General features: G+C 53.9%; 1 long non-coding RNA gene across 2 annotated transcripts in view; it reads right to left on the bottom strand.

Annotated features, from left to right (window-relative positions):
• LOC137157562 (uncharacterized) overlaps nt 1–25869 on the bottom strand; it is an 80994-nt gene that overhangs the window by 46082 nt on the left and 9043 nt on the right. Inside the window, exons 1-2 of one of the 2 annotated variants that reach the window (XR_010921146.1) lie at nt 3127–3391; nt 1455–2031 (exon numbers count right to left, since the gene is read on the bottom strand). This is a non-coding gene — a long non-coding RNA (uncharacterized lncRNA). Of the gene's footprint in view, nt 1–1454; nt 2032–3126; nt 3392–25869 lie in introns of those variants that run through there. The other variant, XR_010921144.1, reaches the window with a different exon arrangement.

Genomic DNA, 25869 nt, shown 5'->3' with positions numbered 1-25869 from the left:
CGTGCTTCCTCGCATGCTGCCTCTCCTGCCTGGGACGGGCTCCTGGTAAACAAAACCAGCTAGTTGTCAGAGCTGGTCAGGAATTTTTTGACAATGGTTTTTCATCAGAAAATACCAATTTGTCAAAACCAAAACTTTTTGCAGAAACTCATCCGTTTTAATGAAGCTTTTGCAGGAAGGTTTGTTGGGTCCCGGATGGAATTTCTCTCTCTCTGGCCCAATGAATATTTAACTATTTGTATAAAATGAACCAGGAGCGACTGAGAAGGATTGACTCTAGACCCTCACGGGCAGGACACTCACTGGGATGTGGGAGTCTGCCGGAGTCAGAGCAGGGACTTGGACCCGGCTCTCCCACATTGCAGATGAGTCAAGTGCTCTGATCATCAAGCTATTGGCTGTGCTGGGGGGCGGGGCTTGGACGGGCTAGTTTTTGTTCCGTTGCGCATCAAAAAGAAATCTCAAAACCATGGTCTCATTGTTTGCTTCTCTGCCCCGGTCAGTCTGTCTCCACCTGTTGTTTCTTGTCTCATATTTAGCTTGTAAGTTTGTGGGGGCAGGGACTGGCTTTTCGTTCTGGTGTTTGTACAGCACCTAGCAGAATGAGGCCCTGGTCCGTGACTACGGCTTGTCGGTCCCATGATCACACAAATGATAATGAGGTCTCCCAGGTGACATTCACCCCTAGCCAAGAGGCTGGCGCAAGGCCTAGACTCTTCTTAATTCCCATTGACATTCATGGCTGGACTCCCAAAATCCTTTGCTTCTCATGGGGGAAATTCAGCCCTGCCCTTTCATTCCCCCTGCCCCCCTTCCAGTTCCAAACTCCAGTCTACATAGGACACACGCCCCACTGCTGCTCCATCCAGCTGCCGTTTGGCATGGGTGCCTCGGAGGCATCTGTGCGGGAGCCCTGCATCCACTGCTAAGTTGCTGTCATTCGGTGGCAGAGAGAGGCCTGAAAGCCAAGGTCCCAGATCCCAACGCCCTGCGATGCAAGGGAAGCTGAGCCATTGGACCCGGAGCGGATGACCCATCTTTACTCGGTCCCCAGAGAACCAGGTGTGCATGATGGGGATTGCCCGAAGCAGCACGATTCCCCACTCCCAGCACCCGCCCAAGAGTTTCCTCTTGTTATCATCCATCGCGTCACAGCTCCGTCCCCCGCCCCGTCTCCTCCGGCTCGCCTCTGCCCCTCGCCCCAGGGCTGCTCAAACACACGGAGTGGTGCAGGAGATACCGAGGCTACCTGAAGCTCAGGGCAGTGTCTGTTTGCCCTTTTCCCCATGGTAGAAACCCACCTCCCCTAAGAGCAGTGGGAATCATGAGATGTTTGTGCAGCATCCACTGGCCCTGCATATCTGGGAAATTTCTGGGGGTTTAGGGATGGGCAGAAGGGGCAGGTAGAGTGTGTGGGGTAGGTCAGTAGCAATGCAAGAAAAGCTGAGGCTTACCTTCTGCGACAGGCAACCAGGTGCCGCTACCATCCACAGTAACTCCTTCCCTCCCTGGATCCCTCAGACTTTCATCCTTGCCTTGGAGTTATACAGCCAAGCCAGCCCGTCCTCGAGAGCCAAGCAAAGCGTTGCAGGTGGAAGACAACAACGTTTGTCTCTTCCTGACTAGGCAATTCCTCACAGATGGGACAAGTCCAGCGCACCATGGGCCTGGAGAGGCGTACCCTGCCTCTCTCGAGCCCCGGCTGTCTCTGTGCAGACCCTGGGCCAGATTGCTGTTTGTTTGCTCCTTTCCCCATTGATTCCTGTGGAAAGTTTTGCATCTTGCCCATGCATTGCTGGCACACACACCCCTAGGTAGTTCTCATGTGCCGTGCTGTAGGTCACATCCCAGTATGGCGAGCAGAATCCTCTCGGCTATGTTAAGTTCCAAGCCTGCGTGTTCCCATGTCCTTTATTTTCCCTCTTAGCTCGGCATGTTTCTTTCCATCCCTCTTCCCTGGCTGGGATTGCTGCTGAACTGCATGGATCGGAAGGAGGTGGTGGGGGCTTTTTCCCCCTCTTCTGCAAAAGGCTAGAGAAAAACAAATAAAAAGACGGTAAAACAATGTCCTGAAAGAAGGTGAAAACTAAGCTATGTCTCAGGGCATTATCCGGGATTGTGATGAGCATTACAGCCCCATTGCGCTGGGCTCTGTATAAACCAAGTCCCTGCCCTGAGGAACTTACGGCCTAAAGAGACGGGACAGAAATGTACCCTGATCCTCCATTTTACAGCTGGGGAAATGAGGCACAGATCCTGCCCCGGCTCATGCAGGGACTCTGCGGCACAGCCAAAAACTGAACCCGGGTCTCCCAAGTCCAGTATCATAACCACAAGACCATCTTCAACCAATACAATAAATCCGACCTGACGAAGAGCTCTGTGAAGCTCCAAGACTTGTACCTTCCCCCAACAGAAGTTGGTCCAACACAAGGTATGACCTGACCTACCTGGTCGCTCACAATAAATATAGGGCATATAGCACCTCACCGCCAAAAAGATCCCAAAGGCCTTTTCAGTCTTAGCAAATGGTATATGTGCCTCAATTCGCCCAGCGCTGAAAAGCAGCCATCTCCATGGAGAGACACAGCAGCTGTTTAACAACACACGGCAATCCTAGGAAACCCCCCAGGTCAGGAAGTAAAGAATACTGTGTCCAGGTGAAACTACATGGGAATCTTAGAAGTGGAATGTGGCCAGGACACTGGGATTAACAACAGATGCTCCTGGTCTCGTGAGGAGAGGTGAAGTGACCCCCGCAGGTTGCAAAGCGGGCCAGTGGCAAAGTCAAGAATAGAACTCAGGTGTCCTCACTCCTAGCCCGGTGTGCAATCACTAACACACAGCAGCACTCCGCTAGCCCTGTGTTCCAGCTACTGAACTGATGTCCCATGTCACAGCATCAGGATTCTCCCTTTCATGTTCTCCAACCCCCCCGGTGAGGCAGCGGAATGAGAGAAGGGGCTGATACCAGACCCTGATTTTGCCAATCAGACCATGATGCCTGCAGATTATCCCCTGCTCAAGCAAGCCTCAGGCAGCCACACTCCAACCCTGCTGTCTAGTTTCAAAAAAATGAAAAGAGTCACCAGAGCTTTGAAACAAGCCACATAAAGTTCTCCTTACCCTCTTGGGTAAGGCCTTGGAAGAAGGGGAAAAAAATGCATGCAGCATCGCTTGCCACCTAAAAGTTATACAGCAAGCAACCAAGTGAGGTGGGATGTGGGGAAAAATCATGGCAACAAGGAAATTATTTGACAAGAATAGGCCCTTTCTTGCAAAAGCAAAATGGACTGGGAGTCATATACCAAGGGTTTGATGTTCCCTTTGTCAGATCACTGGATCATACCTGACCCTATTAAATATGCTGCTTTGATTGTTTTGCTAAATCCCAAACGGTAACTTCCCACACAGAGCACAACCCATCTCCTCTAAAGCACCTGGCCCTGCTGCTGGTGTTTATATAGATAGTGGCGGTGTGTTACATTATAACACTCCCCACCTGGAAACAAGACCTGAGAAGAGAGAGTTCCACTTTAGGGCTTCAGTTCTGGATGTGGGCTTTTCCCTCCTCTGCTGTCCCTATTGACAGAGTGAGACTTTGGCACAGGGTTTCTGTTTGCCCTGATCATTCCAAGAAGCAGGCAGAGTTTGGATTTTGAGAAGAGCTCTCTGGGGAATTCTCCATGAGCGTCGCTCTGTGGTACTGATGGCAGAGATCTGGGAAGCTCAAAAGGCAATTTCTCATGTGGAGATGTCTTCCCAGAAATTGTGTAGTTTAGGGCTTCCAGTTAAATGAGCCACTGTTTTATTTGCATGAAGACAATTTCACATGCCCAGATTGTCATTCTGGAGCCCAGAATTGAGGGGGCTGTCATAAGAAAGGGCTATCCTCCTTCCCTGGTTTTCATAGGAAGATAAGAGGTGAGCTGTGCATTTAACCCTTGCGGGACTGACATTTTCTAGCTTTACATGGAGACTTAATTAGAGGTCTAAATGGAGAACATCTCCAGGCACTGTCTGTCCAGAGCTTTAACATTTCACCAGGATGCATGGTTTTGGAAGAGACCAAGGACAAATTCAGAGCTGATGTACGTGGGTGCAGTAACATTGACTTCAGTGGAGTTGCGCCTGCTTACGGCAGGTTTGAGTTTGGCCTACAGTAATCTATCGGGACACACCTAGCCTGGTACCATCTACCAGCTGTTGCTGACCACAGGATTCAACTCCACTCCCAACTGAGAGATCCACATCACGACTCCTGCATTGTCCAACACAGCTGGAAACCTCTGCAAACACGTCATTGATTGAGCTGCCCACTGAGGCCATGAGTTCAAATCTCCACACCAGAGCGACTGGGATTTGAAACCCTAGCCAAAGCAAACCAAACCATATTCATCTGTTTGGAGGCAGAGGCAATAGCCAGGAAGGGGGTTGGGAGAAGAGGTCAGATTGAGGGGAAAGGCAGTTCCAAATGTGGCCTTTAGGGTATCCCAGGTTAGGGGATGTGTTCTATCCACTCTGTAGCTGCAGTAGGTAAGTGCAGTATTCCCCTCAGCTCTACCAATTCCCGATGAGAAGGGAGAGTTCAGGTGGGCCTCTCTGTTTATCTACATCCTTATAAAGGTGACTATCACCATAGCATCTATACACCTATTGACCTTCACTAATTAATCTTCACACCCAACTCAGGGGGGTAAATAAACAGCCCCACCCCCATTTTACAGATAGGGAAACTGAGGCACACAGAGGGGGGAGTGACTTGCCCAAGGTCACAACTTAAGTTTGGAACTCAGAATTTCTTGGTTCCCAGCCCTGAGTTCAGTCCAGTAGACAAAGCTTTCCTCAGAATAACTCAGGGCTCGAGTTGCCTCCTCTTTTTCTACTGTAATTTACTAGCAACAGTGAAGTTGACGGGAACCCTGACTTCTCAAGCCTGAGCCACAGAGATCAGCAGATAAAAGCAAAACAAATAAAAAGTGGATCAGACAGACTTCAAAGACTAGTTTTGGAAAAGAGACAAGATTCTAGCCAGGTTCCAGCACTGGAAGGCCACGGGGCTTGAGCTTATGTTTCCAGATAGCAAACAGATTCCTCTGTCTAACTTTTGGAACTTACAGATTTCCTCTGAGGCTGCTGTGCTTGGGATGCAGTCAGTGTTTGCTTCTGAGGAGGTCTCGCCCTAGGAACCTTAGAATCCCCCTATTTGCCCTGCAGCACAATAAGCCAGCAAACTGGGGAATGCAACCAAAGCTCTGTGTCCACCAGCCTGTGATGGACTCTGCCCCCCGCCATTCACTCCCTTTATGTAACTGTGAATGGAAGAAGACTTGAGAGGCTAAAACATGAACTCTCTGGAGCTCAAAAACCCCAGGCAGACATTCCCTGTTCCTGCGCCCTGGGCAAAGGTAGGGGTTAGAACGGAGCAGAAAGAAAGCTGGAAGAACTGACTCTGATCTCATTTACACTGGCTCAGATCAAGGGTATAACTCCACCAGTGTAAGATCAGAACATAAGAACGGAGCAGAGCAATGACTGAGGACTGTTACAAATCTGGGACTGGGCACTTTTTAAGATCTTGGCCAAATGATCTGTTGTTATTTAGTCCCGGTCCCCTGAGGATCTCAAAGCACTTTACAAAGTCAGCCTGTGGAGCCTGACATCCTCAACAGGTCAGTAGCACCAGTCTCCTTTTACAGCTGGAGAAGCTGTGACAGAGAGAGAGGAAGTGAGTGCCCCAGCGCTGGGACTAGAACCAGGAGTCAGAGGGGCCCAATCCCACTGTTTAGCTACTAGACTAGATCATCCCTCTTGATTTAGTCACTGATTATCCTAACCCAGGCCCCGCCTGCCTCTCCTGGCCCACAGCATCTGCCACAAACAGCAGCGAGCCCTGCAAGATGGCGATGGTGGGATTGCAAAGGCTCTTCAGCGCGTTCGCTCTAAAAGGAAAGGTTTTGCTCCTTCCTCTTACTAGAAGGCTGGAAAAAAACCACTCTGCAGAGGAATCATCTGGGCACTGAGAAGGCAACTTTTGCTGCCATGGGTTGGTGCAGCCCCGAACAGGCAGCCAAGGGCGGCCAACGCAGGATGGAGCAGAGGGGGCGGCTGGGGGGTGCCTGAGAAGATGGAAGGCTCAGACACAATGGTCCCATTCACTGGGCTTCAGCCCTTCCTGACCAGACACAATAGGGGCTTCTCCGCTGGCCACTTGTGTGCAGAATCAGCAGGCCGCCTGCCCACGCCCCTGCTCTCCAGCCCCACTGGATAATGGCGTTGCATTGTGTGCTTGGCTGGACAAGGACTTTGTTTAGGAGAAAAACTGTGTTTGTCTGTCAGGAGAGGTCGGCCAAGAAAGAGAGAGGGAGGGGCCGGGGCCGGGGCCGGGGCCGGCTCCCACATGGGGCCCCCTCAGCACAGGCATTCTACGGCCCCAACCCAGCCATAAATATTCAAAGGGCTGCAGAGGGAAACTCCTCCCTGGGAGCTCTCCCCCGCCCTTCGGTAAATTACAATGAGCCATAGGGACAGACCCATCTGAACTCCTGTTCCCCTCTGGCCACATCCCCCCTGCCAGCCCCGTGCAAATGTTCAGGCCAGAAGGGAGCATCCTGAACATCGAATAGACACGCCGAGGGTAGGAGCATCCGGGTCTGTTTCTGCATCGCCCTGCTCCTCGTGTAGCAGGCTGCACCAGCGCAAAGGTGGTGCTGGTGGGGGAAGCGCTCCCATTCTGATTTCACTGCACTTCATCCTCCTGCTGCACTGCAGTGAACGGTGCAGGGCCATGGACACTTCCACTGGCAGCGCCTCTGTTCCGGAGGCAAACGGCCCTCGATGTGCATTTACTCTCCGTGCTCACGGGAAATGCTGGAATAAGCTCAAATTAACCACCCCAGGCACCAGAACATATGGAGAGCCTCTCTGCCTCAGTGGTGAGATCCTGAGAGGACAGGTCCTTAGTTCTTCTTCTCTTCGGGGGTCTACTGCCACCTTGCCTTGAGACATCCTCTGAGCCGAGAGACTGACCGAGGATTAGGTCTCCCTGAAACATGGCTCTTATTGTACCAATGTCCAGCCTGTTGGGAGAGGGGGGGTCCCTGGCAGTCCCCGTGAGAGCCACAAAGGGTAGGATTACTGGGAAACAGGCATCAATTTAGACATCCACAGCCAGATTCCTTTCAGTCCCCCTCCCCAGCACTTCTCTTTAAGCATCGGACCATTAAAAGAAGCTGGCGCTGGCGCCTTGCCTTGTTCCTCCCTTCGCCAGGGACTGGGGTTTGCCTCTTAGAACCTGCTCCTGGAGGCAGCTGAGGTGTCGCTTCTCTTTTTAAAAGTTAGCCAGGGAAATTCCCGAGCTGGGTTTCCCAGCGGTGGCTATCGCTGCACCTGAAGGGAACGTGGGGCTTTTCCTCGGTCTACTGGCCTCCCATGCCCATCGACTGTCCCCTAGCAGGACTCGTACTCACGACTGAAGAGCTGGAACTACCGTAAGTTCTTTGAGCTGCCCTTTGCCATGTGCTTGCAACGGGGACACAAGCTGGCAAGGGATCCCGGCACAACTCCCTCTGCAATTCCAGATGCTGAATTGCCAACCTCGTGCCTGGAAGCTACTTGGAAGCTCTCGGACCCGGTCTCCCATGGCCCGGAGCCTGACCTGCCATTGCCTCAGCCTTTGTGGAGTTACATCAGTGCAAGGGGGGCGTGAAATGTTCCTCTTGTGATCTGGGCAGTGTCTTGCACCCATCTTGCACTACCCTGAATGACTCCAAGAGGGGCGGGGCAGAGGGAAGCTGGGCCTTTAATGCCATCACTTACCTCCTGTGCGAAGGGCATGGAAAATGCTACTAAAGGTCTCCACTCTCCTGGTAGCATTCTGTGCCCACTCGGCACAGGGTAATCGATTATCACAGCAGCAAGGCAGGGAAGGGTCAGGCCCCAAAAGATCCAGAGAAGCATCCAAACTTTTAGGGTGCCTTTGCAAGCTGGACTTTGAGGTGACTCCGTCCTGAAGGGATGTTTTGTCTTTGGAGCGGAGGTTTCCCAGCTGGAGCAGGAGACAGATGCCAACAGGAACATTGGGAAAAAAAGGCTATCACTGGGGGGCCTTTAAATGGAGACTGGCTGTCTCATTCTAACAGACGTGCTGGATTCAGCCCCTGGTTCGTGGGCTCCACGCAGGGATCGACGGCCCTGTAGTTATGCAGGAACTACATGGTCCCGATAAGTCACTCCTGGCCTCACACTAGGGCATCAGTCAGGATGCTCCTGACAGCACCAGTCAGTGGCAGCTGAGAGCAGGTTCCCGTGGCTTCTCGTGGTGTTAGGAGCGACAGTGCATGTCTTCCCAGCTGAGCGCACAAGAGCCTTGGATCTGCCTTTCCAGTTTGGGCAGTGGCGGGTAGGTGGGGAGTCTCCTTAGCACCGGTCGTTCGGTTTGTAGCACGCCAGGGGTGACTGGCGATGGGCCCCGACCTCTGAGCAAACAGGGAGCCCTGAGCTCGTGAGAAGGGGAGGGAGATGCTTCCGCTGGGCCCACACTTCTTGGCCGAGAAGCTGGCTCATTGTCTACACCGCAGCCTCGCAGTCCCGAGGAGAAGATAAGGGCCCGATCCGGCAGCACGTCCACTCCTGCCTGACCCAGCTCCTCATGGCTTCATGCCCTACAGAGGGGAAAGCCGAACCATGACCCTGACTTGGGATTTCCATACCTAGGACCCAATTCTCCCCTCCTGTCCACTGGTGTAAAATCAGGAGCAGCTCTCACCCCGGGGCTGATGGAGCCACCGGTTGGAGAGTCGGTTTCAGAGAGAGGGGAACCAGCCCCTCCCGCCCCCCCCCCACGCTTGCTCCTGCTCAGGGCAGGAACTGATGACAACAGCCACCCAAAGAACTCCTTGGGCACCAGGATACCCAGAATCCTTCACTCTGGGCCCAGTTGGCACTTGTGCAATGTCCGTGAGCGGAGGATTCCAGTTCACGCTCTGTTTGCACGAGGTGTCCCGCAGTGAGCGATGGGCCTCAGCCGCCCAGCGAGGGCCTAACTGGGGCAGAACGCCTTGCGCCTGCAGAATCCCAGGCCGCGAGGACAGCCTGCTGCTGGCTGACTGGCTGCTTTCCCTGAGATAAACACGGCACCAGCTATACCTGCCTGGAGAACCCCTGCTGTGTGGGGGTGATGCAGACCGAGCCGGGGTCGAGGCAGCTGGGAAATCTGCTGGGAGCAGGCGGTTCTCAGAGCAGTGCTGGGCAGGCTGAAGCAGAGTTGTTATCAGCGGTTGTTATCAGCGGCTGCTGATGGGGGTGTGTGTGTGTGTGTGTGCACGCTAATGCCATGTGCACACGAGCTCTCACATGTCACACACACAAGGACTCTGCCAGTGCACAGCTAAACGCCAGACCAACCATCCGCAGCCGAGCCCGGCCGATCACGTCATAGCGGAGGGGTGTTTTTCCTCCCAGCTGCACCCAAGCGCAGTGCCCTTTCCTCCCATGATTTGAGGCCGGCGCATCGCCCTCCACTGGGAGCGGGAGCAGCAGCTATGCCAGGGCTGCGCGTAGCTACGCCAAGAGAAGGCTGTCACACAGACAGACAGGCAAAGCTTACTCTTCCGCTGCCCTTTCAAAGGTCCAAGAGGCCCTGCCTCTTTCAGGATGGATATATATGTGTACATGTACACACACACACACACACACACACACTAGCAATATCATCTCTAGTTACATAACCCAGCATCAAATCCTAGAGCCATTTCTGAGCAGGGTTTAGGACTCTGTTTCGTAAGCGGAAAAAAATCCATTAGAACTGGTCAAAAGAATGTGGTTTCCCTCCTGTGACAAATTTCAGAGGAAAATGAAAATGTGTCATTTCTGTTGACAGTTTTTGGGAGGCGGAGTAGGTAAAAACGGAGCATTTTTCAATGTTGACATTTCAGTTGTCAGAAGAAAACAACCACCCCCTCCACCCCCAAAACAAACCCCAGAAAGATGTTCGGCTTTTTATGAAAACCTGAAATTTTTTTGATGAAAAAAATGGACATTTTCTCCCCAGAATTTCAATTTAGTCTAAAAGCCATTTTTCCAACAAACAAAAGGTGATGGCATTTTTCTGACCAGCTCCAGACCGAATACGTTCTGGGGATAACAAATACGTGGGGCTCCCCTCTAGATAGCTCCACGGGAAGATTCACCAGCACAGACACTTTCCAAAATCGTGCTTGTTCTCCAGAAAAGCCAGCACCAGAGGATGGAGTTCCGAAGGGAACCCATCCCCCATCTTTCTGCCACACCCTGGGAGAATGCACCTGCTACCAGCAGCTCTCAGTTTCCCTTGCAGGGGGCGGTTTCCCCCATTGAAAGTTTATTACTTTTGCAGCTTTTTATAATGTAGCGAAGGAAGAGCTGACAAAGGCAGAGGAAATAACAAGTGAGAGGTTCTGTCTGTGCCAAGCGGCAGGGGAGCAGTCTCTAGCAGAGTTAGGTCTGCATCATATTCCCTAAATCCCAGGACCCCAAAACTTTGTGGCCTGTTGGAGTTCAGATCTGGATACCCCTGCTCCTGCTGGCGTTTGCACCGGTGTCAATCAACGGCATTCCGCCTGGGGAACGCTGGCGTAAGCAAGAGCCGGGCCAGCCCCTACCGCCGCAATCCGGCTGGGCTTCACGCCCCTGTAGCGGTGGCAGGCAGGGGAAGACAAGACCTCTCATTGTAGCCCAGACAAAAAGGGAGCAAGAGGCAGCAGGGCCTGAGCTGAACCGTGGCAAGGTCTGAGCGTTCCCTGGCATGGGGCTGGCTGGGCTCCAAGACGAGGAGGCCTGTTCCCAGCCAATGGAAAGTAGTTCAGCACCGGGGAAGGCGATTAGGGCGGCCTGCAGAGTAATGATCTCATTGGGCAGCTAATGCCCTTTCCCGGGGAGTGGGGTGGGGAAGTGTCGCTCAGGCTGGGGGATTACATCCAGCCGGCGGGAGCGGACAATGCGCTGCGCCGGGGAGGAAGCAGCAGCCGAACTCCAGGGGGAGAATCTGTCTCAATTAGAGCAAGGCCAAAGCAAGAGAAGAGGAGGGGAGAGGAGAGACGGGGAGGGGAGAGGAGAGACGGGGAGGGGGAGACGACACGACGTGAGTTTGGCTCCAAGATCCAGAGGAAGATGCGGTTTGGGGGAAGAAATGTGTCATTAGCCTTTTGTGCCTTGCATTTGCCGACTCATCACCCTTTGCACGTTAACGAAGCTGTGCAGGTGACGCACCGTGGAGGCAAAACGCCACTTTTCCTGCAGGGTCTCCACCACGCCTCCAGAACGGGCCCAAATTTACAGCTGGCGAAACGAAGCAGAAGGAAGTTACAGGCGACATTTTCAGCAGCCAGGCATGTTGGAATCCAACTTTCAGAGGAGCTGAGGCCCCCCACCTCAAGCGTCACTTGGGGAGAAGCAAGCGCCGATTTGCTCTTGAATCTGAGACCCGGGGATCTTAGGAGCAGGCAACCGGAAATCGGGGTGCCCACAAGCAGTGGCCGCTTTGGAAAATTTAAGCCTAAGTGATTTGCCCCCCATGTTTCTGCCAGAGTCAGGCATAGAACCTAGGAATCCTTGTGCTTGTCTGTGGCCTAGTTTGATCACACATGCTACACAACTGCCCCCTCAGCTCCATGCAGACACAGCTGACCATGGGGGTGGGATCCTGGCCCACAGAACTCTTTATAAGTATTACTAATGCCTAGCGCTTGTGCAGATCTCAGCGGATGTTACATCGTCCTTCTCATGTCACAGATGGGGAAACTGAGGCACCGCACAGTGGTGTGCAGATGGAGACACGGGCGAAGGGATAAAACAGACAATAAAGAATGTTTATTTTAAAAAAAATTAAATACATTATTTTAAAAAAATTAAATTAAATAACATTCTCCCTTGTCACCATTTGTACTGATTTTTGTACTGTGATGTCCCCTAAACGCCCCTCCCAAGAGTGGCTGGTTGTGCTAGGAGCTGCACATACTACAAGATGGTCCCTGCCCCACAGGCAGACAAAGGAAGCATTTCACAGTTGGGGAAGGAAGTGAGGCTCAGAGAGATTAAACGCCTCACACAAGGTCACCCAGTGGGTCTGTGGCAGAGCTGAAACCACCTCAACAACATAACCACCAGCCGATCCCTCCCTTGCCACCATTAGCTGGCTAATGTCTTGTAGCCATCACAGTAGAAGTGAGCAGGGATGTAAAGGAGGAAGGGCTAGTGAACCCAGGAGTCCTAGCCAGCGGCAATATCCATTTATCTATCGTAGGGATTTGTGTGCCCCCAATTACCATCGTGTCTGAGCACCTCGCAATCTTTATCCTCCCAACACCCCACGACGCAGGGCAGGGTTGTTCTCCCCCTTGGACAGATGAGAACGGAGGCTCAGAGGCCAGGTCACACAAGGGGGTCTGCTGCAGAGCAGGGGTTTGAACCCCCAATCTTAGTCTAGTGCCCTGTGCACTGCTGCCTCCTTCCTTCTTAACGTCCCCTGAGATGGACTCAGCCAGACGCATGGCCAACCCCCCTGGTCCAGCCACGCGCTCGATGTCCTGTCACACACAGGGGTTGGGGTGGGGCTATTTATTTATTTATTTGTTTAAGCACATTAATGCTAAACCTCCAGTCCCCAGTGGCATGGAATTGCACCAGGTTATCAGTGGAAGAAGTCGCTGTCGCTGTCTGTCCGTCTCGCCCGCGACCGGTGATTAAACAGCCGGCTTGCAGCTGCCATGCATTTTTCAATAAATGAATAATGCATAATGGCATGATAAATAAATAACATCCGTACATTTGAACAAATCCTCCTAGTTCAAAAGGACTGGGTGCTTGGAAGGGGCTGCCGTGCATTTTGAAGGGGCTGCCATCCAGCGTCAGGATTTGGGGAGAGACAAGTGGGGGAGGGTTAAGAACTATTCAAATGCAAAGATGGGGGGGAAGGGGGCAGGTTAGATGTTAGGTGTACTGGAGACGCTGCATCGTGGCATATTCGGAGCAGAGCTGGGACCACTGGAATGGAAGCGCCATAATAACTTCAATGTCTCAAGTGTCTTTCACCTAAAGGCATGTCCACATGTGACAGTCAGTCTGGACTAAGGCGAGGTTTGAGTTTGAAGTGCATTAGCTACTCCTGATTCACTCCATGTGTGGATTCTGTTGTGACAATTGGGCCTGTAACTTTTTGCCTGCTTGGGACTCAACCAGGAAAAGGAGGTTAGCAAAGAATGTTATAAACAGGTGCAAGAAAACCAGGCAGAAAAACTGAATGAGTCCAGACAAAACAGATGCTGACAGAGCTCCAGGATAGTGCTGAGATCATGCTTAGCAAACAAGAACATGGCGGTCCGGAAATTAATGAACCAAAATTGGTCTCTCAGAAACTAGGCCTATTCGGCAGACAAAATAATGAAGGGCTGGGCTATTCCACCCACCACTCCCCGCTTACCCCTCGTGTAGACGGCAGAGCTTCTCCTGCCGACGCAGCTCCCACCTCTCACGGAGGTGGAGTTATTAAGCCAACGGGAGAGCTTAGAGCATCGTCACCAGAAGCGCTGCGGCGGCACCAATGCACGTTTGTAGCATCTGCCCTAAGAGAAGTGCATGATGCAGCCCAAACAGCGGGGAGCGGAAAGGCGGCAAGGTAGAGGCGGGAGCAAGACAGGAGGGCTACAGGCTGCTGGAGCAGGTGTGTGCTGGTGGGGAAGGGAGGTTTATTGAGAGACTGGCCCTGGCGTTTTCCTTCTGACGGGGAAAACTTTGCAAACAAGAAGCCTGCAGGGCTAGGATTCTTTCTATCATTCCCCAGGGCCACTGCCTGCAGGACGGGCTGGCTGCGCATGTCCATGCCTGTGTGCATGCCTTAGTCCTGCGTGCCCATGCCCATGCACATGGGGCGTGCGAGGGGAAGAGCGAGGCTGCGAGCAGGCAGTGTGCCAGGGGATTTGCTCCCTTGTGCTCTGTGGAGAGTGAGAGCCACTGAGCCAACTTTAATTCTTTGTGCACACTGTTCCCATTTGCCTGCATCTCTAAGTGGATATTGATTGATTAGTCTGTAATTTAAGGCAGAACGTTTCGAAATGAACTCGCACAACAAGACAGGCACGAGAATAAACAAAGCCTGATTTATCTGTGGTTATTCCTTAGCAGCCCTACGGTCTGGCTGCTGCCGGGTCGCCCAGACCACCGTCCCAGCGCAGCGGGCTTTCCTCACCGGGGCGTGAGTCAAGGCACAGGATCATCGCACGGCGTGGGGAGGTGAGGGAGATCCCTCCCGGCAAGTTAGTAGCCTGGTTCTCCGCGGCCTTGTACCTCGTGTCCCTGCTACAGCAATGCACCGTGGGTACGAAGGGGCTCCCTGATCAGGATGGCAGTGTTTTGCACTCGCTTTTGCCATGCAAAATCCACATGCGGTGGAGGATGGGAGAATCAGGCCTAGTATCTCCTGCGCACTAACTATGGGGTGATGTTGGACCACCTTGCACTTCTTTGTACACCCAGACTCCAGTGTTATCTCTGCACAGGTGCTTTTCCATGGAAGAGACCAGCCCCATTGGCTAATGGGTTCAGGAAGAGCTTTTGCGGGCAAAGCATCTGACTTCAGTCCGTGAACAAACCTGTGAGTATCAGGCCAGCTCTGAGCCCAGCCCCACCACAACGGGACACACTTGGAGCTCCAGACGCCTGGCCTGGCTCCTTCCATGTTGAGTGAGCAGACTACAGCCATGCTGCTGAGCTTAGCCGCAGAGATTTGCCCTCCTATACGGCTCACATCCGAGGATCTCAAAGCACTTCACAAGCATAAGTTCACTCCCAGCCCCCTGGGATTGTAGGCACGCTTGGCAGATTTCCTTTTTTCCTTTTTGATCATTTTATGTTTATTTTAAGCAATTTTAAATGTTTCCTGATTTAAATTTTCACAGTTACAGGAAACTATGGGTGTGAGCATCAGACAACAATCACTGACTGGCAGTAGACGCTGAGATTCTAAAAGTTAAAGCTTTATAAGCATTAAAACACAAACTGTCAACATGGCGTGTCAAAACAGACAACATGTGTAGCCTTAAATCAAACTCGAGTGAGTTCTCAGGCAGCAGTTTTCTTGCTTTGCCGCCTGTCGGTAAACTTGGCCTATTATCAATGGGAATATTCGTTGTCAGTTTGTGGTGTGTACCGTGAAATTGAAGTTTACCGACATTTACCGATAAAAATCGACTCTTTCCAGCCTCTCTGTCGGCGTCAGAGGACAGGTTGGCTGATCTGGGCTCTGAAAGGACTTGTGGGAAGCCCCCCTCTCTTTGCACACCCTCCTCCTCCATCGCAGGGGCTTTTCCTCTAGGCAGCCCCTCACCATATGCCTCCTGTGATCCAGAACCCACAGGAGCCTGTGGGATACTCCCCACTGACTTCAGTATCAGGCCCCAAGACAGTAGCGCGGGAGCCCCTGGTTTGTTTTTTTAATTGAGTCAGTTCTGCTTTCCTAGGGCGTAATCAAAGGAATCCAAGTACAGGAGGAAGAGCCTGGAGCAGAGGGACCGGGATGCCCAGGAAGTCAGGAATCCTGCTTCCGGAGAACAAGGCTCTGGAGGAGAAAAGCGAGGCAGGCTCCGTACTGGGACAGCAGCATCCTGGCTGCTACCATCAGAGTTTGTTCTCGTCTGCCCTAGCAGAGTTTGCCGTGGACAGCAGCAGCCCAACATGGAGGGAGGAATTGCCCCAGGCAGGGTTTACTGGCCCAGGGCAGTCATCCGGCCGAGACAGGAGAGGAACTTGAACGGAAATGGCCGGCGGGGGCGGGTGAAGTTTCCCCCTTAAGTAACAGCAAATCGCGAACGACCTTCTAAATAAAGGGCTAATGGGCCCTGAGCTGTGGCGGGGAGCTGAGGGTGCCAGAAATTCAGCTGTTCTGGAAAGCACTGGGAGAAGGGCACGGCCCGTGCCCGTGATAGCCCAGATGGGCAAGGGCACCGGGACGACCCTTGCTAGCAGCTGCAAATTGGGAAATGAAGGCCTGATTCTGGGAGGTTCGGAGCGTCCTGGAAGAGATTCACACGGCGTGGTGAGACCTTTAACAGACTGGGGTATTGTCTGTGGGCTGTACAGACACAGTGCGTGAGGATGCAGCCCAGCACCGCCCGCTATTGTCTGCTCTCTCTCGCTCCTGGGTGTGTACAGTCTACCCAGGGAATTGGCTGGGTGGCCCAGTGGCTACAGGGCTGGATTGGGACTGAAGACAGCTGAGTCCTACTCCTGGCTGTGCTGCTGGGTGACCACGAGTAAGTCATTCCCTGTTCTGGGCCTCAGTTTCCCCAGGTGTAAATTAGGGGTGAAGTTTTTTCTTCCTTTTTGTAAATTGGTTTGAGCTCTATATTACCGCTCACAAAGAAAACCACTGTGACGGACCCGGGCTGGGCCCCGATTCCAACCCCACCCTGAAACCTGAAGGACGGAGTAAATTTTCACAATAGGTTTTTTTTTTGCTGTTGTTATTTTTCTTTGTAATTTGGAACCCTTGTGGGGAGACACTGAAATCTCCTAACCCAGGCCCCATTTCTCCACTGGCTGCTTGGCTGATCCTCTCCTCTACTGCCCATCTCCGAGCAACAGGACGTGCTGTAATGCGACGTTTTCTCCCATGTGTAATTATTGGCTGGAGCCCCAGAGAAGGATGCGAAAGCACCCCGGCTAACATTGCTAACTCAGCACACACGCATGGGGAAATGCCATTGAAATGGCATCGTTTTAGAGCCATGCTCCAGGCCATAACTACAGCCATACGGAAGCAGCGCGTGTAAGCTTGGGCAGGCGGCATGTCGTATTCACAACCCCTTAAAATGACCCCAACGCTCTGGACTCCAGAGCCGTGCCTGGTAAAAAACACCAGAGCTTAGCAAACCTGAAAGCAGCTCCTGGCTTTGACTCCTGAGTCAGCCCCAGATTGGCTTGACCGGTTGGTGTTTTGGTATCTCCTGGCCACAGAGCAGAAGCCCCTTGTGCGAGGCGCTGGGCAAAGCAGAGCACAGAGACGGCGCTTGCTGCGCCGAGCTTACAAAGGTTCCGGCGCAGGGTTAAGGAACCTTCCAATAAACCTGGGAGACTGGGGGGGTTTCAGGGGACGGGACGGGCTGTTGCAAACCTTCAAGCAGCTCTAGCGATCTCTGCGGCTCCTGGAAAGCCCAGACTTCCTCAGGTGGGAGGGAGGGAGGGAGGGAGGCAGGGGTGGGGTCCAGAAGGCTCCTGGCATGTCTCAGGAGTCAGGATGCATGGCTGGTGGCAGCCAGTCTCCCCCACCTGTCGCCAAACCCCACCCAGCACACAGCTCCCTAGCACCCGTCCACAGCAAGAGCCGTTCTGCACATTGGCGTCCTGCAGGCCCGGGTCTTACAAAGCCTCTTCGCTTCGTGGAGCCTCCCCTTGTGCCATGCCATGTGTGCCGCAAACCAGCTGCCTGTGGACAGCAGGGAGCGGAAGGGGAAGCTTTGGTGGCACAGCCACGCCACCCCCTCTGGGCCCCCCGAGACCAGCAGTTACAAAGCTTGTCTGTCTTCGGGGGAAAGTGGCTACAAAAAAGGGACGTTAGGATCTGACTCTGCCTCACCGGGGCAGGAGTGGGCCTGTGCTGTGTAGCTCTGTTCAGAGCAGCTCTACACGGCACAGCGGTGACAGCACCGGCACCTTGTCTACACTATGGCTCCGGCTGACGGCGTTGAACTGGAGGCAGCAAGGAGATGGGGCAAACCTGGGCCTGGCTTCTCTGGCTAAGGGCCCAACCTCCACTGAAGTCAGGGAGAGCCACCGGGGCAGCGACGGTGAAGACAGTGGGGCCAGATCCTCAGCGGGTGTCAACCAGGCACCTTGTCGCCTTCTGGCATCCAGATCAGCAAAGGGAACAAACCCTCCAGCAGGGTCCCAACAAACACCGAGGACCTCACCCGCCCTGTCTCTCCAGGTCGTTAACGTCACTGTCCTTTCCACCCCGCCTGGCACGCAGGTCCTGCCGCTGCACACGCATGCACACGCGCACACACACACACACAGACAGCTCCTGCCCCACAAAGCTTCACAGCCTAGACAAGCCAGCCAGAGAGCAGGCGGGGAACACGGGCCCGGGAAGGGATTTGCTGAAGGTCGCCCAGCAGGGTTAGTTCCAGGGCTGGGAACAGAGCCCAGGTGGCTCTATTGGCGTCCGGGGGCAGGTCCCCGGCCGATGTAAATCGGGTTCACTCCATTAGAACCAATGGTGATCCTTCCATTTACACCTGCCGAGGCTCTGCTCCATGTTTCAAATGCCCCCTAGCTCCTGTCTGCAGAAGCAGAATAAACCTCATCCATTAACCCGCCCAGCCACGCAGCGGGCAGCCCACCAGCCCCGGGACGGTGCAGGCTGGGCAGCCTCAAGGGAGGGCAGCTGGAACGGACGCAGAGCCACGCTCAGCTTCCTCTTGACCTTGCTGGTCAGGGGCTGGGGGGAGGTTCGCCGGGGGCCTTGCGGCCGCCTTGTCCCAGGAGCCTTCGCATGGTTTTATGCAGCCTGGGCCGCCCCAGGGGAGGGACCGAATGGAAGGAGAAACGAGTGTCTGTGCATTAAACAGCCCTGCGCTGGGCGGCGTGAAGGAGGCCACAGCCTGTGTGTGTATTAGTGACGGAGGCTGACCCCGCTGGGAGGGCTCCTCCAGCCGCTCCGCTCTCCGGGCGTGGGAAAAAGGCCTGGGCTCTTTTCACAGCTGTTCTAGCTGGTGCACTGAACTAATGGAGGGGCTACCCGGGTTCCCTCGCCCCCCTCCCCGCCTCCTTCCTCCTTTTCAGTTATTCAGCAACTCCCCTTTCACAGTGCCTTCCAAACACACCTCATTGTTCCCAGCCGCTTTGCATTGAAATGCCGCTAGCCCGGCTCTCCGGCTCGCTCTCTGCCTGGGACGTTGCCCTAATCAATCTGGAGACGGAGCAGACGGTGCAGAGCTCGGCTCCAGCCAGTTGCAAAGACCGGGACGTGTGGGGCGGAAGGAGGCGCAGAAGGAGAAGGGACGCAGGGGGTTACAGCTAGTGCATGGCGCTTGGTTTCTTTCCAGCATGCCCTTTAAAGGGATACAGAATGGGGAAAATGCTGAGAAACGTGAAATTGGAGCTGGGCAAGGCGAGTTTGACACCCCCCATGGGCACAAGTCTGTCATGGACTAGGGCACACACCAGTCTCTTTCTGACATCTCCTTCGGTGTCTGTTCTTTCTTTGCAGGGCGGTGCTGCTAGGAATAAGAGGAAAAGGGGTAACCCCCCCCCCAAAACCACTGCACCACCCCAAAGCCCAGTTCCGAGTTCGCAGGATTCACCCAGACCGGGGATAGGCGTGCAAGAGAAGAGAAGGCCAAACAAATTTCCTGCTTCAGGGCTTAGGTTGCTCAGCACAGAGGGTCAGGAAGGGATTCCCCCAACACCCAGCCCATCCTCCGCCTTCCCCAGTGCAGCACTGTACACACCTCCCTCCGTCTCCAGCCCCCTCACACCTAACCCTAGCAAACTGGATCAACAAACCGCCCCCTCGCTCACACACCCAGCGCAGTGCACTTTGCTGCACCTCCCCTCCCCCCACCCCCACCCGGACATCTTACCACCTCCCTACCCCGCATGGGTTCCCCGCATGCTTTTTAGCTAGGGATGGATTCCAAGCCCCATTCCCTGCTTGCAATCCAAGGGGCATCTAGTCTGTATTTTCTGGAGGAAAAATAAATAGATAAACCAAAAGGCAAAAGAAATTGGAGAGGGGAGAAATTGGGCTCTTCATTTCCTCTCTATGGTTAATAAATGGCTGTGTGTTTGTAATGTATACATGTTCAGCTATTAATACACACACACGTCTGTTCTCTCTGGGGCTGAGCCAAAATGAACCGAAGTCAATGGCAATCTTTCCACTGACTTTACAGGGATTTGGATCTAGCTGTGAGTGTGCGTGCGTGGGCGTGTGTGTGCCCTATATTTAGAGCTCTGTTTTGAAAGGTGGAGGCAGATAAGCATGTCCATGCACCCACACAGCCAGCTAGCAGCAGAGGTGGAAGCACTGCTTTTCACTTAAAGTTGGAGGAGCCCGACGCTTTCTATTACAAGACCTTCTTTTCAGCTGCTCAAACTTGAACTGTTTGGGCTGAAATTTCCCATGCTGGGCATCTGAATTTTGAGGGGGAAAGTTTCAGGGGGAAAAAACTGGTTCTGTTGTTTCCAAGAATGAGATCAGGGAAACACACGTCGTTTGGCCCCCGTTAAAGCAATTCTTACAGCCGTGGCATCGAGACGCTCTAGCACGTCCGTGCTTCGGAGCAGGAGCTTGTCGTCAGGGCTGTGGTTTCTGCCATCCCCATGAAAATCCGGCTACATTTGGCCGAGTTATACAGCCCGCTTCGCACGTGCTCAGTAGAGACTTGTTAGAGTTCGTCCCCTAAGTTCTCCAAAGATTCCAGCTGTACTGAGCATGCTCTATCCCCTCACCGCTCCTACAGGCGGTCGGACTGGGCCTGTGCCATCCCCACGGAGTGACTGAGCAAGCTCAACCTCAGGCTGCAGGTGCTGCTCACAATAGATCCCTGCCTCATTCACTGCACACCCTCCACAGCAAAACGAGGCAGGGCTCCTACAGACAGCCTCCTCCCCTCCTGGCCCATTCCCACAGCACAGTCCATGCTGGAGGCTGGGGCCCGGTGGGAGAAATAATATGTGATCGTGTCTCAGAGACGGTATTGTAATGCACGCACGCACGGGGGCACAGGCAAGGCAGCCTCCGCTCTGGCATTTCCTAACATTTCAGTGCTTGCCTTTGGAACCTTACTGTTCTTTGCGCATTGATTTTTGGGTGTGATTTAACACACTCGTCTGTTATCTCTAGGCTTGACCCAAAGCTCCTAGAAGTCAGTGGGAGTCTCTCCAAAGACTTGAAAGGGCGTTGGATCAAGCAGGGTGTATATGTGACTTTAAAAAAAAAAGAAATTCCTAGGCATGTGTACACACACACACACACACACACACACACACACACACACACACACTTGAAAGATTTGTAAGGAAAGTTTACTAGTCACAGCGGCCGCTAACCCGCTCTTTGCCAATAGGAATAACAATCAAGGCCCCAGGCTACACACAAGATATTTACACGCCACCACCACATTTTCTCATGACAGCAATGTGGGGGGGGAGAAGAATTTTGCCTGGCGCCAGGTTTCTAGGCTCTCTCTCCCACATACCCACCTCCCATCCCCTCTCCCTCTCTCTGTCTCTCAAATATCGCCATTTCCCCAGCTGGTTTTGACTTTTCCACCCAGCGCAGCCATGGAGTTTCCATAGAAACATGAAGATATTAAACTGTAAATAACCATTTCTCGGCAGGAAAGGCTCTTGCGCACCGCGTTTCGCTGCCAGCCTGTCAAAGAACCGGCCCTTTCGTTGACCGAGACCCTGCCCCGTTTGCCATCTCCTCTCCAGGCCGGTTGTGCTGCCTGGGGCTCGCCAAGTGGCCATCCTCCGCTGCCTCCAGGCACAGGTTGATTTGGGGGTCCCCCCGCCCCCATCTCGTCTGCTCATCACCTGCTGGGTGAGTGTTTCATGGCCCAGGGGCCCAGGCTGGCGGAGCTGAGGGGGCTGATTCCTGGTAGCCGCCAAGGTCACTGATCGCACCGGAGTGCACGATGCAGGCCGGGTTTGGGCACCGTACACCAGGCACCCCAGCTCAGCCGTCCTTGCAGCAGTGCTCCAGCATCAGCCCAGAGCCCAGCGGGGATGGAGCCCTCCAGTGACGCAAGGACTGCTGGCCACGGCACTATTTTAGTGGTAATGCGAACCCTCTCCCTCCAGCAGCACTGCTTGCCTGGGCGTCTCCGGCCCCTTTATAAGCACCAGTTAATCCACTAAGCTTCGACATGCGCACGCAGACTCCAGCAGGTCCGTGTCATTATCCCCGTCAGGGAAACCGAGGCACAGTGACCTGCCTTAGGTGTGGCCGTGCAACAGATCTGGAATAGAACCCAGGAGTCCTGGCCCCCTGTCCCCCAGCTGTGCCACTGCTTCCCTCACTAACCACTGCCGCTGCCCCCCCCCGCCATGTCTTCCCCATCCCCTCTTCCAGATCAGGCTTGTTTTACTGCTCTTTAGACCCAGCTTCCTGCTCAGCTCAGAGGCGAGGGGCTAACCCGACTGCAGCCTGAATGGGAAGCCGGGTAGGAGTCTGTAGATAGGGGCACGTGTGGGTGAGCATGGCTTTGTCCCATCTATGGGGGGAGAGGGGGACGCCTGTCTCCTTGTCAGGTGAGGCATGCAGTAGCTCTGAGCGGGGCAGAGGGAAATGGAGCAAGGGGAGCAGTTGCTCGTACTAATGGTTCCCACCAGAACACTGCGCAACTCCCCTAGCCCGCATCTCCCCTGGCCCTCCCTGCTCCATCCAGAGTAGGGCCATTTGCCGGGGAACAGGTTACTAGGGCTGGGGCGGAACCCCAGCTTGGACGGACACCTGTCAGGGCTGGTCCAGGTTCACTTGGCCCTGCCTCAGCGCAGGGGCCAGGACGTGACGACCTCTTGAGGTCCCCTCCAGCCTGACATTTCTGTGATTTTATAACTCCGCTCCCGGGGGGAGAAACCCCAATGTGAACAGCCCCTCTTGGCTCTTTGCCGTGACGATGTCTGCGTGCTCTGCAAGCAGGGACCGGCCAAGGACTATCCAAACCTAGGGGCCCCGATCTGGCCTTATTCATCTCGCCTGACTTCCTGCCCGACACAGGCCAGAGGGCCTCCCTCGGTGAAGCCTGGGTGGCCATGCCCATTGGGCCCAGGCGCAGTCGGCCCCGCACGCCAGCCTGGGGCTCCTCCGACAGCTGATTGGGGGCCGGCCGGAGTGCTGGGATGAGGCACTAGCCACGGAGGACAGGATCATGAACAACAGCACGTGGGAGGAAGGCTGAGCTTGGGAGAAAAATAAAAAGCCAGTCACATGGCAAAGGAGGGGTGTGAGTGTGTTTGCATATGTCCATCCCCCGTGTGCTGATCCAGAGTAGAGGAGTTGTTACATCCCCCAGCTATAAGCTGCAGCAGGTTCCCGGTTCAGTCCCTGGTCTGCCAGCCAAGGGGGCGCCCATCACAGATGCGTGTGTCTGCATGTTCCCACACGTGCAGGCACGTTTCTGTGTGAGCCTGCCTCTGTGCAAGTATCACAGGCGTGTGTGTGTGCACATGCCGCTACCGTGTGTCTCCACATAGACGCATTCACATGCCTGTGACCCTGTGTTTGTGTGTGCGTGCATGCAGGGGAAGGAGTGTGGATGGGGGTGTGCTCTTAGCACAGCTGCGGTGTGAATGCACGTGTGAGCTGGCTGCATGGCTGGGAGGGGCGAGTGCTCCTCTGCTAAGGAAGGGCACTAGCGTGATACTCAGAGAGCTTCCTCCACCTCCAGCGGCTGATTTCTCCAGCTTGGAGACTCCAGCCTGACATCTATACAAATTAGCAGCTAAAGAGCTACTGGGCCATCCTCCTCCAGCTCTGGGTAAACAAAGAGGGGTTTCACCATTGCACTGACACCTACCTGATAGGAAGGAATGTTTATTTACTGTTCCCTCTTCAGTGCTTACTTTTCAATGGCCTAAAGTTAAACAGATCAGTGTTGTTCATTTTCTCCAGCCCAGGGATATGATTTTGTCCAGGGCTTTTACCCTCTTCATCTTCTTAAGTGACATTTTTGATCATAAATGACTTTTCCCCCTGCTATTCAGTACATGGCGGAGCTTGAAAATCATCTACTTTCATTCTCCAGCTCGGAAGCAAGTGGAGGGACGAAGCATTCAAGTCAGAAGTTTCTGCCTCAGATGACAGCAAAGAAAAATCCCTCCTCCAAGGAGCTGATTCACTTTGATTTAATGGAGGGGTAATACCCCACCCCCCACCCCTGCCCCCTCATTAGGGAATTTTTCATACACCAGATGGCAAAGCCTGGACCTGGAAGGAGTGGGCTGGGGCAGGGGGAACCCCTCAGATCACAAAGAGAATCTCAACTCAAGCTGGCCACAAATTATTTTGACCAACATTTTATCGTCATAGTTTTGGGCCACAAAAAGGGGTTTTTTTGGGCGACAACAACAGAAACGTGCACAAGAAATGGCAGCTTTTGTCTAAAAGTAAAAACGTTTTGTCCAAGAAACGATTCCCACTCCCTCCGTTTTTTGACAGAAACCTGAACAAAAATTTGAAGAAAAACATCGTCAAAAACGGGGGGGAATAGTTTTCATTTGGCGTGGAAAAAAAAATCACTTCTCAACCAGCACGAGTCTAACTGCATGAGTCTGTAGAAGGAAAACACGTGGCTCACACCAGCCCAAGCCAGAAGATTTTCAGACCCGCTCCTCTGTGCTTTCAATAGGGCTCGGTGCCCATGGCTGGGGCAGGATTCCCCGAGAGCGCAAAGGGGCCAACAGGAGACTGGCTCCTGCATCCTTCTCAAAGGGAGCTGCTGCCAGATGAGATCTGCAGAGCTGTCCCTGCTGAGGGGTGCCGAGCCCGGCTGGAAATTCGGTCCCCAAAGGCCGACCCAAACCCCCTGACAGCAGCTTCCCCACCACTTCACTGGACACCAGATCACATTGCAAGTGACAAATCCATGTGCATGGATTTCCCCACCCAAGCCCCTCTTCTTAGATAAACAGGTGCAGTAAGAGTGCGTGCATTGACTAACCGGTTACCTTCCCTAGCCAACATCCTGTGCGCCATGGTCTAAACACAAGGGTCTTGCATCTACACACCCACGGTGCTGTGGGCTCGCACACGCCCCCCCAGGATCTGGGCTCTGGCCTTGTTTCAGGACCATTACAGAGGCAGGCTGGGCATCAGAAACGCTGCACGTGTCACCATCTTTTCTCTCCCCACCGATTGCCAGCTGAACATTTTAAACACATGCAGGAGAGAGGCAGCCTCTCTGCGGAGCTCCTTTTAGCCCTCTGGGATTTTTTAGCCCTGCCATTTTGTGTTCACCCGCCGGGTTTCACCACGCTCCGACTCAGCTGCCCGTCGGTTCCGATCTCAGAGGCGAAGTTTTGGTGGCTCGGGCCGGTCTGCCGCCCTCCCTCCCCATTCCCACCATGCAGCCTCAGCTGCAAAGACTCGCCACTGTGAAGATACAACCGCAAGGGCTAAATTCTGCCCTGTGCGCCTCTGTGGGGCTGAGAGGGCGTGAAGCAGAGTGGAACCTGGCCCCACCCAGAAGAGGCTCCTTAATAATTATACTTTGCCTTTCGTTTCACACCATTTATCTCAGCATCTCAAGGGCCTTTCTCTGCATTAATGAATTAAGCCTTCCAACTGCCCCTTCCCTGGGACGAACTCCATTTTACAGAAGGGAAACTGAGTCACAGAGCAGCAAAGGGGCTAATTTCGCAGCTCTTTCTCATGTGAGCTGAGTCGTTGACTGTGACCCTAAGTAGCTCATCCAAGGGTCCAGCTACTCTGGGGCAGAGCCAAGCAGGGAACCCAGGAGGCCCGGCTCTGCAGGACTGTCCTCTAGCCACCGGGTCACAAGGCGCTTGTTTCAAGTGAAGGGAGACGTGTGCCCATCAAGCGCCAGGTGCTGAAGCAGAGATCTGTCCTCTTGCAGAAGGGGGATTCCACGGTCAGAGTCCGGCCTCCTCTGCGACAAGGAGCAGGGTGACTGCCCACTGGGGCGGCAGGTGGCAAGTCAGTGTCAGAGCCCTGACGCCTCCCCAGTGCCACAGAAATGCCTGTGAAACACAAGCTCACCCGGAGCTGGGGGGTGGGGATGAGAAGGACTAGCCGGATCCGGGGAAGGGGTGTAGGGTTTGGAGCCTTTGACCTCTCGGCAACTCAGCCATGTCTAGCCCAGGCAGAGA

This window comes from Emydura macquarii, unplaced genomic scaffold (genome assembly GCF_026122565.2).
Source record: "Emydura macquarii macquarii isolate MOO-44397 ecotype Brisbane River unplaced genomic scaffold, CSIRO-AGI_Emac_v2 contig_306, whole genome shotgun sequence".
In the NCBI taxonomy this organism is placed as follows: Eukaryota; Metazoa; Chordata; order Testudines; family Chelidae; genus Emydura; species Emydura macquarii.
This window is presented reverse-complemented; position numbering and strand designations above follow the sequence as displayed.